General features: G+C 50.9%; 1 protein-coding gene across 1 annotated transcript in view; it reads right to left on the bottom strand.

The window, feature by feature from the left end:
* Positions 1-12,298, bottom strand: part of LOC110437559 (uncharacterized protein K02A2.6-like) — a gene marked incomplete at its 3' end in the record, with an annotated part of 70,073 nt that overhangs the window by 56,609 nt on the left and 1,166 nt on the right. The window lies entirely within an intron of this gene.

The following is a 12,298-nucleotide window of genomic DNA, read 5'->3' on the forward strand; positions in this document are numbered from 1 at the left end:
ACAAGAGTTGGATGACTGTGGGGGTATAAACCCCTATACCCTTACGGCCAGATTTGGGCCAGGGGGTTTAGCCCATTACGAGACAAGCTCAAGGTTTGATCCGACAGCCTGGAGTTCTGTGGCAGAACCCCCTAAGTGTTTGGGCCCACCGGCACCTGCCATTGTCCTAAGGACCTCTGACGGTGATGCCGGGAGTCCTCCCACCTTAGAAGTCCGATGAGCATCGCTGGACGCTCATTCCACTGCTACCTGTGGCGTACCAAGCTGGCTCGTTCTGACCACTAGTAATGGTCAAACAACGAGAACTGCTTCTTTTCGCCCTTACAGGATAGCAAGTGGCCACCTTAACACCAGGATCATTCGTTGCGAAGATAAAGCAGTAACTCAAACGACACAAGACTAAAATAATATTTCAGAGTAAAACAGCGGAAGTATTACATAACTTAAATTACAAAAGGAGTTCTTCCAAATAGTAGAGTGTTATTACAAGCTTGGTCCAGCGGAGCAACTGAAACTTTAGTACAGACAGTACAAATTTACAGACCCTGCCCATGGGTCACGCTCACTCTTCTTCGTCGTCAACCTCGACGACGGTCACACAACAGGGTCCGAAGCAAGTCGGCTCCTGTGCTTCACCTGCAACAGGGGTATTGAAACCCTGAGTACGGGAGTACTCAACAAGACTTACCCGATGGGAAAAGAGGAGAACTTAGGGATGCAGGCTTAGGGTAGACAAGGGGTGGCTGAGCAAGGAGCCAAAATGTTTTGCTAAAAGCTTACTAGTAGTGCATCCTTGTTTTCAAGTTTTAACCGCGAATTCCTCTCCCGCAGAGGCCGAGGAGTTCGAGGACAGTTTAACTAGTTGTTCCCCACAGACGAATCCGTGAGTTCCTAGTTCTAACACCAAGTATTATTTATCGATGGCCATAGCTTCATGTCGCTATGAGTCCGGGAATTGGGATCCGAACCTCATGAGACATTTTTCCCTTTCTCATTTTATCATTCAGTTGCATATTTAACTACGATGAGGGTCGAAGGAATTGAGTCTCCCAATCGGGGAGCAACGACGATTCGAATCGCTTAGCAATCCAGCTGGAGTTCCTAACCACCCGACATATGTAGAACCAAATCTTGCATATATCAACCCAAGTCAGGCTCTCCCCAAATTTGACCAGGTTCGCGGCACCCGAGAGCACAGTACCCCACCATCCTACAGCCGATCTAGATGTTTTCTGGTCATCTCAGATCCGTAAGGTGGGCACACGTTACTCTCGCCATCTTTCCACTCCCAGTGCGCGAGTAGCTGTTCGCGTCGAGGGATCACAAGACCGGGCTTACCGAGGGCAAGTGGCTAGTACTATAAATTCTCAACCCAGCAGGCCATCAACGGAACGGTCCTTAATCGACACAGTTGGAGACACTACTTTAAGACTCCATTCTTAAAGCAAGTCCACCGACCGGTCTCAAATTGAAACATCATTGATCATAAGTGTATTCCACAACAACCCTTCAAACTTTGCTTGAAAACCTATCTAGTAGCAGGGCTAAGCATCACTACGCAGTTTTTAAAGTAAAACAGGTGCCAAGGACAAGATACAAATATCAAGGCAGTAAATGCAGCAAGTAGGTTAACCCAATTCTCAACTATCTAATGCAGCATTTTCAATTCATAAGTGATAAAGATTTAAAACATCCAAGGAGGGGTTAATGCATCTGGGGCTTGCCTTGGTTGCAGGGCAGAGAGGGACCCTCGGAGACTTCCCAAGTCTCGGATCCGACTTCCTCGAACGGAGCACCGACCTCGGGGTTCGGTTCAACGGGCGCTCCTTCGGTCACGGACACTATACGCAAAATGATGAATGCTCATGATATGCGTATGACAAATATGCAAGAAGGACCAAATCGAGTACAACTTGCCTTCTTGATGCAATACAGCATAATCAATAAGTAAAGTTGTTTAATATCTTAATGTTTTTACCCAAGAGGTTGCATCTGTAAACTAAGACTTTATTTAATTCATAATTATCTTAAATTAGTTAATTATTAATCCTATTTACCTTAATTAATTCTTAATTAACTACTAATGACAGTAATTAAGCATTAAGGCTAAATAATAATAAAATGCCAAAGGTCATTAGGGTTAATGACCTCAGGTCATCCCACAATCCCAAAATCACTCAACCCTAATTATGAGGATCTAAATAATCACTATTTAATTATTTTGGAATTATTATTTAAGTGCTAAATAAGGATTTATTAGTATTTTAATCAAAAATTATCCAAATGCCACCAAATTTGGTGTGGAGCCAGGGAATAATATTCAGAGGCTCCCCACAATTTTTCGTGATTTTTGGACATACAAATAAATTATTAAAATTCCTAGAAGTTTTATTCACTAATTAAAAGAGCAAATTTTTACAGACATGTAAACTACCAGAAAACAGAATCCACTATTTTTCTTGTGTTCTACCCACTTCATGGAACCTATACAAAAACTTTCATCATTTTTGGATTAGCACACAATTTATCACATAATTTCAAACATCAAACAAAAATTGCATAAAAAGAAAAAGAAAAAGATCTTTGCACAGTGGGCGGCCTGGATCTTGGCCCGCAGGCCGGCCCATGCGCGCTCAGCCCACAACCGAGCTGCGCGCGCTGCCCCCCTCTCTCTGAGCGGTCACTGACGAGCGGGTCCCGCTCGTCAGGCCCTCTTTCTACGGGACGCTGACGGGGCGACCCCACCCGTCAGCTGCGTCCTCACCGCGCACGGCGGTTCGGCCACGGCTCCGGCCGCCGTTGGCGAGGGTCTCGGCCGGAGTGCGCGTGCGCATCGGCTTCACTTCAACTCCGCGACACTGTGGACACCCCCTACCCACGCTCTACCCTACCTCTTCCACCTCGGTCACGAGAAGGGCGGGCAGCCGCCATGGCCGACCCTCGGCCGGCCGCTAGGGCCCGGTAGAGTGCAAGCCGACGGCCGAGCGAGCTTCCATAGGGGTTGGGGAGGGTGGTGCTCACGCTGCAAGGCTCGGAGAAGCAGCTGAAGCCGCTGGCGACGGAAGCAGTGTCGTCGGGCGGGAGCTCTGGCTCCGGCAAGCTTGTTCCAGCGATCCTGCTCACATTCAAGGAGAATGAGCGAGAGCATGAGCAACCAGGGCACGGAAGGAACTTGAAACAGTCGCCAGCGGGGTGTGATACTCACTGGAACACCGTGGCCACGGGAAGAGCTCCGCGGCGGCGGTCTCGGCCGGAGTTGGAGAAGAGGGAGGAGCTCGGGCGTTTGAGGGGGTTAGAGAGGGAGCTTGGGGGTGCACTGGGTCCGCACGAAGGTGACGAAGACGCTGGGTTGCTCAATTTGGCTCGGGAAGGAGTGGTTATGGTGAATTGAAGAGGGGAGCTCGTCGGGGTTCTCTGGCTCAGGGCGGAGGAAACGCGCGGCGGCGCCCACGCTGGTGCTCAAAGGGGAGAAGGGAACGAGCCTGGGGCGTCCACGTCGCCTGGCGACGCTAGCAGGCAGGCAGGCTGCGTGCCTGCGCGCGCGCACGCGGCGCTGCGCGCGCGGCGGCCGTGCTGGACAGGGAGCCGGTGATCCCTATCGGGTCACTGTAGGAGACCCTTATCCCCTCTTTTCTGGACTTTGTGAAATTCAGCCGAAATTTGAACTGGAGTCAAATTTGTGTGAAAACAAAAGTTGTTCCAAATTTTATAAGCTACAAATCATCTTTTGGTGGCCAGGGCTGATTCTGAGTAGAAAATAGCTAATTTGGCCAAACAGTTTTGAAATTAAACTCAATTCAAAGAAATTCAAATTTTTGAATTGGGGACAAAACAGGATTTCCAAAATTACTTTTGATTTTGCATAACAACTTGAAAAACTCCCAACATGAAAGTTGCTCAACTTTTTGTGCTCTACAACTTTCATGTTGACCACTTTTCAAAATTCCAAATGGATTTTGAATTGGGGGTTTAAGTTGGAAAAGGGGACACTTTCTGGAAATCTGTATTTTCAAAATTACTTTGAATTTTGTATTGAAACTTCAAAAACTCAAAACACCAAAGTTGTACATCTTGACAAGATCTACAACTTTGCTTTTGAACTCAACCTCAAATTTTGTTTGGTTTTTAAATTGTGAAAAAGGGGCAAATCTAGGGTCCAGAAATCGGGGTTCCCCCCCCCCTAGCTCTCGGAAATCTTCCACCCTAGGGTTTTAGCAACCACACAAGCATCAACACACCACATAAGCACACTCTACCTCCCTAAGCTCAAGCAATCAAAGTAAACTTGTTTTAAGTTGATGCATACTAATGTGCTTAACAAATATGCTTTGCAATGCTCATGATGATATGATCCGTTTTTAGTAACCATAACATCGGAGATGTTACAAGTTCCGCAAGGAAACAAGACGTGAAGATCAAGCTGGATTCTAGTCGGTTAGAATAGGAATTGATATCGAACTATCTATGGTAATTGTAACCGACTAGGATTAGCTTCCAGATCTGTAACCCTGCCCTCCGGACTATATAAGGAGAGGCAAGGGACCCCCCTTAGGACATCATATTCTCTCAACACAAATCAATACAACCAGACGCAGGACGTAGGTATTACGCCAACCCGGCGGCCGAACCTGGATAAAAAGCTTGTCCGTGTCTTGCGTCACCATCGAGTTCGTAGTTTGCGCACCATCTACCGATAAACTACTACCGTGGGTGTACCCCAAGGTAGACTGCCGACCAGCTTTCGTCGACAGTGGCGCGCCAGGTAGGGGGTGTGCGTACAACTTCTCCGACGAACAAGATGGTCATAGTTCCAGCTTCCGCGGCCGTGCCCGAAGGCCTCACGTTCACTGTCGGCCAGATCACGTGGACGACGCACGGCGGTGGTCTCACGACCACGGTTTCGGAAGAAACCCAGATCCAATCTGGGATGACGTCGCCTCCGACCACTCGGATGACGGCACCGAGTGCCCGACCACCACTCCCACGCTACAAGGGGAAGGAGATCGACTGCTCGGATCTTCTCCAAGCACTTGATCGCGCCGACTCCAAGATACTCGAAGCTTCCCAACTAGTAGATGGGATCTTACGTCAGCCCGATCAAGCCGCTCTAGCGGATTTTTTCAACTCCCACAGGCCAACTCGTGTCGTTACACACGAACGGCTGAGAACGTCTCTGACAATAACCTCAACTCCCACGGGACGATTCGTCAAGCTCGAAGTTAACCCGGAGAAGGATTACCCTTGCGGTCTAAACAATTCGGCCTCTCTCTACTCACGGCACGTCCAATCCTTTTTCAACAAGGCGGGTTGGCTGCCAAAACGGAACGATCGACCAACTCGTCACCACGTCAACATGGTGACGATCCGAGAACTACGGGACGGTCAGGCCTCCAGCACAAACTCGAGCACTGGTTCCGTCCCCACCGAGGTCATAAACTTCGAAGACGAGGACTACGACCTGGATTTCCCTTCACATCCTCCGGGCTTCCCTCGTTTCCCGGTCTTTCCACCGCGGCGAGGAGACATCGTTTTCAACGTCAGCGCCGACGAGCCAGTCGTTGACGGAGAAACAGACGAGCAGAGGCAGCTCCGCGAGCAGCGTAACGTCGATCGCACCCGACGACGCGCGGATGAGGAACGTCAAATCCCGCCGCATAATCTCAGCGACGCTTTTGACCTGGTCGGAGATCAGCAAGTTTACAAAACGCCGAGCGCCAATGTGGCTGTCGCTATGGCTAATTTGGATCGGCTCCCTGATACCCCTGAGTGCCAGGGGGTCCGAACCAGTGTCCGAGCGCACCTGATCGCCGCGATGGGACAGACAGCCACTCTTCTCAAGAGAGTCCAGGTCGTCTCTTATACGGAAGCCACCTCCGACCAGACTCATCGTAGCAGGACCTCACCACAGCCCAGCAGGCATCACCGCAGCCGTTCCCCCGACAACCATCGAAAAGATTCACGACGTGACGATGGCGGTCGGGACGCTGATGGCCACCGCCGAGCAGAATCGCAGGCGTGGTCAAGAAGTAAACCAGCACAGGGATCTTCGATATAACATCCCTCCCAAAGATGCCCGGGACCGCATCAACAGGCGCGCCACGGAGAGAGCAGTTCACGAAAACCTGCGCCGTATCGAGTACGATGCAACACACGGCCCCCCATTCCTGAGACAGTTCTCCTCGCATCTCCGCCAGGTCGTGTGGCCCCGCAATTTCAAGCTTGAGAAACTCAAAAAATACGATGGCAAGGAAAATCTAGAGAACTGGATTACTCTCTACGAAATCGCCGTCCGATCAGCAGCGGGAGATGAGCACGTCATGGCCAACTATTTTCCAGTAGTCCTCGACCAGGCTGGACATCAATGGCTCCTTGGCCTACCCGAGGACTCCTTCGACTCTTGGGAAGAGCTACGCCAGGCTTTCATTGACAACTTCATCGCTACATGCGAGCAACCTGGAAACAAGTATGACCTTGAAAGGATCAGGGACAGCAAAAATGAACCTCTGCGCGATTACATCCGACGATTCTCGGATATGCGCCTTAAGATCCCGAAGATTTCCCACGACGAGGCCATCTCTGCCTTCATCAAAGGCCTGCGTTTCCATGAAGCACTAAGGAACAAGCTGTTGCGTAAAAGGCCAACAACGATGGCTGAGCTCCTCGCCACGGCTAAAAATTACGCCGACGCCGGCGACGCAGAAAAACTAATCCGGGACGATGCAAGAGGTCCCGACCAGCCTCCCCGCCGAGACGACAGTCGCGGTCGTTTCGACAACAGGAACCACCGCCGCCCCGACAACCGTGATCACAGAGAAGGTTGGGATAGGCGGCGCGACAATCATGACGATTTCAGAGGAAAGTGCCCCGCGACCACGACCATGAAGTGAATACGGTCAAGCGTCCCAACGGGCGACGGGACTACCAAGAAGACTACAACAAAACGTTGAAGGGACCATGCCAACTGCATCCAAAGTCTAATCACACTATGGAAGAGTGTCGCGTCCTCAAAAACATCTATACACGCCGGGCCGCCCAAGACGACTCTGCCAAGAAAAATGGAAAACGGGACGGGCATGACCACGAAGACGAGGACGAGGACCAAGACAGGGACCCCCGACATCAATATGTCAGTCCCACCAAAATGGTCCACTCCATCTTCGGAGGCAAGGTCTCCATCGAATCTAAGCGGGAAAGAAAGCTACTAAAGAGAGCCTGTCTCAACATAGACAGCACCGACGGTCTGATCGCAGACCCAAAATTTCCCCCGTGGACGCACAGGGAGATCTCCTTCAGCAGGAAGGATCAATGGGCTGCTATACCAGAGCCAGGTCGTTTCCCTCTAATCCTGGACCCTTGCATCAACAGCATCAGGTTCGAGCGCGTCCTCGTGGATGGAGGAAGCTCTATTGACATCCTCTTCCGCAACAGCCTGCCCGCTCTCAAGATATCTCCGGCACAACTAAAGCCCTATGATGCTCAATTCTGGGGAGTTTTGCCAGGTCAGAGTTCAGTGCCCCTCGGACAGATCACATTGCCTGTCCAATTCGGCACGCCCGACCACTTTCGGACAGAGTTCGTCAACTTTGTGGTCGCCGACTTCGATGGGACCTACCATGCCATACTGGGCCGACCATCGTTGACAAAATTCATGGCGGTCCCGCATTACTCATACCTGGTCCTCAAAATGCCTACGGAGAAGGGCGTCCTGACCGTCAGAGGCAATGTTTACACCGCATATACCTGCGAAGAAGAGAGCTTCAAGATCACCGAAGCAATTGACCTTTCAATCCAGATGGCAGAAACAGCGACTCAAGCCGCACAGCTGCCTCCCGACCAACTCCGACTACCCGAGCAGGAGACCGCCAGGAAGAATTCAAAATCCAAGGAGCATAAAGAAGTTCAACTGGTCGACGGCAGCCCCGAGAAGATGGCCCTCATCAGGGCCGATCTGGATCCCAAATAGGAAGACGCGCTCATCAGGTTTCTAAGGGACAACGTGAGCGTTTTCGCATGGAAACCCGCAGACATGCCCGGCGTCCCACGAAACCTGATCGAGCACTCCCTAAATGTCTCGAAGACCGCAAGACCAATCAAGCAAAAGCTGCGACGGTTCACTCGTGACAAAAAGGAGGCTATTAGGACAGAAATAACATGGCTTCTAGCAGCCAGATTCATAAAAGAAGTGTATCATCCCGATTGGCTTGCCAATCCGGTTCTTGTACGCAAAAAGAATAATGAATGGAGAATGTGCGTTGATTACACTGATCTCAATAAACACTGTCCTAAAGATCCTTTTGGTCTCCCTCGCATCGACGAGGTGGTCGACTCAACGGCCGGATGCGAACTCCTCTCTTTTCTAGACTGCTACTCTGGTTATCACTAGATCTCGCTAAAGGAAGACGATCAGATAAAAACATCTTTCATTACTCCTTTCGGCGCATATTGCTACACGACCATGTCATTCGGACTCAAAAACGCCGGAGCCACCTATCAACGGGCCATCCAGCAATGCCTCCACGACGAGATTCGTGATGACCTCGTCGAGGCCTATGTCGATGACGTGGTCGTCAAAACAAGGGATGCAAGCACCCTAATCGACAACCTAGACCGAACCTTTAAGGCGCTTAATAGATACAAGTGGAAGCTTAACCCCAAGAAGTGCATCTTCGGTGTTCCTTCTGGTCTACTGCTCGGCAACGTTGTCAGTCGCGACGGCATACGGCCGAATCCCTCAAAAGTAAAAGCAGTACTTGACATGCGACCACCTAAAAATGTCAAAGATATTCAGAAGCTCACCGGGTGTATGGCCGCGCTCAGCCGTTTCATCTCAAGACTAGGAGAAAAAGGCCTCTCATTCTTCAAACTCTTGAAGGCGTCGGAAAAGTTCTCCTGGACAGAGGAAGCCGACGCTGCGTTCACCCAGCTTAAGGCTTTCCTCACTTCCCCGCCTGTTCTTACAGCACCTCAGCCCAATGAAGACCTACTCCTTTACATTGCTGCAACCGACAGGGTTGTCTCCACGGCAATAGTGGTCGAGCGAGATGAGCCAGGTCACGTCTACAAGGTTCAGAGACCCGTTTACTTCATAAGCGAAGTCCTAAACGAATCCAAGGCCAGGTATCCACAAATACAGAAGCTCATGTACGCTATTCTAATAACGTCAAGGAAGGTGAAGCACTACTTCGACGGCCATCGAGTCTTGGTAACCACCAGTTTTCCTCTTGGGGACATTCTGCGCAATAAAGACGCCAACGGCAGAATTGTAAAATGGGTGATGGAGTTATGCCCATTTTCCCTGGAATTCCAGAGCCGCACCACAGTCAAGTCTCAGGCCCTGGTCGATTTTATTGCTGAATGGACGGATCTCAACGAGCCTCCCGTTCCCGACGTCTCCGACCACTGGTCAATGTTCTTTGACGGGTCCTTGAACATCAACGGTGCCGGCGCTGGGATACTCTTCGTATCGCCTAACAAGGACAAACTGTGTTACGTCCTTAGGATCCTTTTTCCGGCATCAAACAATGTCGCCGAATACGAAGCATGCCTGCACAGCATAAGGCTAGCCGTTGAGTTGGGAGTCAAACGCCTCTATGTCTATGGCGACTCTGCTTTAGTTATCAACCAGCTCAACAAGGAGTGGGACGCGACCCACAAGAAGATGGATCTCTACTGCAAAGAAATTCGCAAATGGGAAACCAACTTCTATGCCATAGAGTACATCCACGTGGTCCGGGATAAGAACCAGGCAGCTGATGCGTTGTCGAAGTTCGGGTCATCTCGGGCCCCAATCCCGCGGGGTGTTTTCGTCCAGGACATCCATGAGCCAAGCGTGGGCCCTGGCCTGGTCGAAAACCAACCCACGGAAGCCATGCTCATAGACGATGCCACTCCGACAACCAGTGGTCGTGATTGGCGCGCCTCGTTCATCAAGTATATATCAGATGGTACGGGTTTCCAGGACAAAACAGAGAACGAACGCCTCATTCGACGATCAAAGAATTACATACTGGTGGACGGCAAACTCATGCGAAAAAATGCAAACTCCGAGGTACTACTCAAGTGCATATCTCAATATGATGGCATCAAACTCCTCGAAGACATACATGCCGGATCCTGCGGCAACCACGCTGCATCCAGAACGCTGGTCGGGAAAGCTTTCCGAGCAGGATTTTATTGGCCAACCGCGGTCAACGACGCCGAAAAACTGGTCCGACACTGTGAGGGGTGCCAGTTCTTCGCTAAAAGGACCCACGTACCTGCTCATGAGATTCAAACTATCCTGTCATCCTAGCCTTTTGCCTGCTGGGGACTCGACATGATCGGTCCATTTAAACCGGCCCCTGGTAACTTCAAGTTCGTCTTCGTATTAATCGACAAGTTCTCAAAATGGATCGAATACATGCCACTGGTAAAAGCGACCTTCGAGAAGGCTGTGGAATTCCTCAATCAAATCATACACAGATTCGGGATCCCGAACAGCATAATCACCGACCTGGGTACTCAGTTTACTGGCACCGCATTTTGGGACTTCTGCGATGACAGGGGCATAGTCATAAAATACGTGTCAGTAGCACACCCACGGGCAAATGGTCAGGTCGAGCGTGCGAACGGAATGATCATTGACGCCCTCAAGAAAAGGCTGTACACCGAGAACGACAGAGCACCTGGTCGATGGATGAAAGAATTACCAGCTGTGGTCTGGGGTCTCCGAACCCAGACTAGTCGGAACACGGGAGTGTCACCCTACTTCATGGTCTACGGCGCCGAGGCAGTCCTACCGTCTAACATAACCTTTAGTTCTCCTAGGATTGAAAATTTCGACCAGTCAATAGCCGACAGCGCCAGAGAACTCGAAATCAACTGCATGGAGGAAAAGCGTCTAAATTTTTGTCTCCGAACAGCAAAGTATCTTGTGGCAGTCAGGCGGTACCATAACAGGAACGTCAAGGACCGTTCTTTCGTGGTCGGCGATGTGGTACTCAGGTGGAAAACAAGCCAGGAAGGAATGCACAAGCTATCCACTCCCTGGGAGGGACCCTTTGTGGTCGCCGAAGTCACACGACCTATATCCTACAGATTGGCGTATCCAGACGGAACACGCGTGCCTAACTCTTGGCACATAGACAAACTGCGCCGATTTTATCCATAAGTTCTAGTAACTTTTGCTTGTAAGTCTCTTATAGTTGGCAGTAATAAAAGTTTTTCTTTTTTTGGCTATACTTTGTTTACACGCAGAGCTTTCGGCGAAGAACAACAATATCCTCTGCGACGGAAAATCTTAACGACCATGAATCAAATACAGTGACACGTCACTCAGACAACTTCACAGCGCTCAAAATAGTAGTCATGACAAATTCAAAACTTTATTACAAACTTTACATATAAAGTTTACAATAAACACCCTGACGGGCGGACACTAGTCTACTCCTACAGACTATCCTACTGGCCTACTGCTCGGGCTGATCACCCGCCTGGCCTTGCTGCCCGGACGAAGGGGTCGGGGAAACCGGCGCCTGGCTGGTCGAGACCGCAGGCGTCGACCGCCCATCTCCCGCTATAGACGCGCCCGACAGCTCCCTGGCCGACCTATCTGAACCCGCCTGGTCGGGGGGAGTGGCCGCTCCGCATAGATTGATGTCGCTGATCACCGTCGACGACAAGTCCAGCAGACCACCCCGAAGCTCGTCCGCCTCCTGCGGGCGGACCTCCTTGGGGTACCCCTTCTCCAGCCTAGTCAAATCGACCAGGGGGTAGTGGGCGCGCACCATGCTAACGATGTGCGCACCAGCAAACTCCCCAGCGTCCTTCACGAACTGCTGAAGCCAGTCCCATGCCCGTTGCGCCTTTTCAACTGGCGTCAATTTCGGCGCGCGGGGCTGGCTCTCCGGGAGCTCTGGGCTGATCAAGTCCAGGACCGGGGACACTCCTTTCCAGATCTTACAACAATTGACCTTCCAGGAGTCCCGGTCCCTGACCAGCTCGTCCAGGTGCTTCTTGGCGTTCACCTTGAGCTCTGCAAGTCAAGCAAGATGTTATTTTCAACATATCAAAAATAGCGATAAGCGGCAGATAACGGGGCGGCGCGTATTACCAGACAACTCCCGGTCCTTCCGACCCAACTCCTCCCCTGCTCGGCGCCCGGCCTCCAGCGCACTGGCAAGCTCTTGGCTGAGCTACTCTTTCTCCTGTCGAAGGCGTGTGACCTCCTCCTCCAAACCTACATGAATAAGTCCTCTGGTCAGCGGAGTTAACCAACGCAGCTACAAGCAGCTGCCTCGGAGTGCGAGACTAACCTTCT

Source organism: Sorghum bicolor, chromosome 8 (genome assembly GCF_000003195.3).
Source record: "Sorghum bicolor cultivar BTx623 chromosome 8, Sorghum_bicolor_NCBIv3, whole genome shotgun sequence".
NCBI lineage: Eukaryota > Viridiplantae > Streptophyta > Magnoliopsida > Poales > Poaceae > Sorghum > Sorghum bicolor.